Source organism: Argopecten irradians, unplaced genomic scaffold (assembly GCF_041381155.1).
Source record: "Argopecten irradians isolate NY unplaced genomic scaffold, Ai_NY scaffold_0705, whole genome shotgun sequence".
In the NCBI taxonomy this organism is placed as follows: Eukaryota; Metazoa; Mollusca; class Bivalvia; order Pectinida; family Pectinidae; genus Argopecten; species Argopecten irradians.
In genome coordinates, this window is record NW_027188172.1 from 27,680 (window position 1) to 28,818 (window position 1,139).

Below are 1,139 nucleotides of genomic sequence, written 5' to 3' on the forward strand. Positions count from 1 at the left end.
TAGATATAACGCACAACATACATCTCTTGTGACGTAAATATAACGTGCAACATACATATCTCTGGTGACGTAAATATAATGTACAACATACGTATATCACATGTGACGTAAATATATGTAAAACATACATCAATCGACATGGTTAATTGTGTGCATAAATATGTAACATGCCTACACCATTTAATATATATATGTATTACTTAATACAACCACTGCTCAACATACATGGTTTGGCATGACATATAATCGTAGTGTATTTGTAGCATACAGTAGATAAAGCATATCACATTGTTATTTTCCATAATTGTGAAAGGCAATTTACGAATCATTACAAAGTCATCACTGCATCGAGATAGGTAACAGTATAGATGTAGCTAATGTAGCGGTACATGTGTGTAGCGGTGTTCCGTGTAATCTAATAGTCAGAGGTCAAGTGTCCATGACATGGCCAGATGCAGTGAGGTCTCGTTCCGTTTTAGATGTCTAGAACGGCCCACACACGCGCCTCAATTTCGGTCCTCTAGATCTCGTGATCATGACTATTCCCATTTGTGGCCTTCCCTATGGGTCTGAAGAAGCACGAACCGTTTTGTGAGCTAGATACTGTCTGGTGGCGAAATAGGCGCGGAATAGAGCGTTCATGGAGCACAAGTTTTTTGTCAGATCTTCATTAACCACGATATATGTTATATGAGTTTTTTCCATTTTTTTTTGATTTCGAAAGATTTTTGGCGTGATGTTTCAGTACAGAAGAGAACTTGGTGTCGGGCGCCTAAGAGCGAAGACGACGCGGGGATGAATAATTTAGGCGTTGGTCTTAGGACTGGTTTGAACGAACACGAATTTCCTACACCTACGCCGATGAGATCCGTTTAGCGGACAACTGCTTCCGTGGAAACACCCAAATTTATCCCACAAGCGGCAGTAGCCTGGAGCACGATGTCGGTGGTATTTTCACGCTCAATTTTCAGGGAAACCAGCAAAAATCTGACTAATGGTCGACGACCATATTGCTCTAGGGGGTCATCGATTTGGTGTCTGAGATTTTCATTATCTGTTTCAAGTGATTTGACATGGCGAGCAGTCAAAGGAGCAATTTAGGCCCTGCAATAAAACTCACTAGGGGGAATGACCGTACA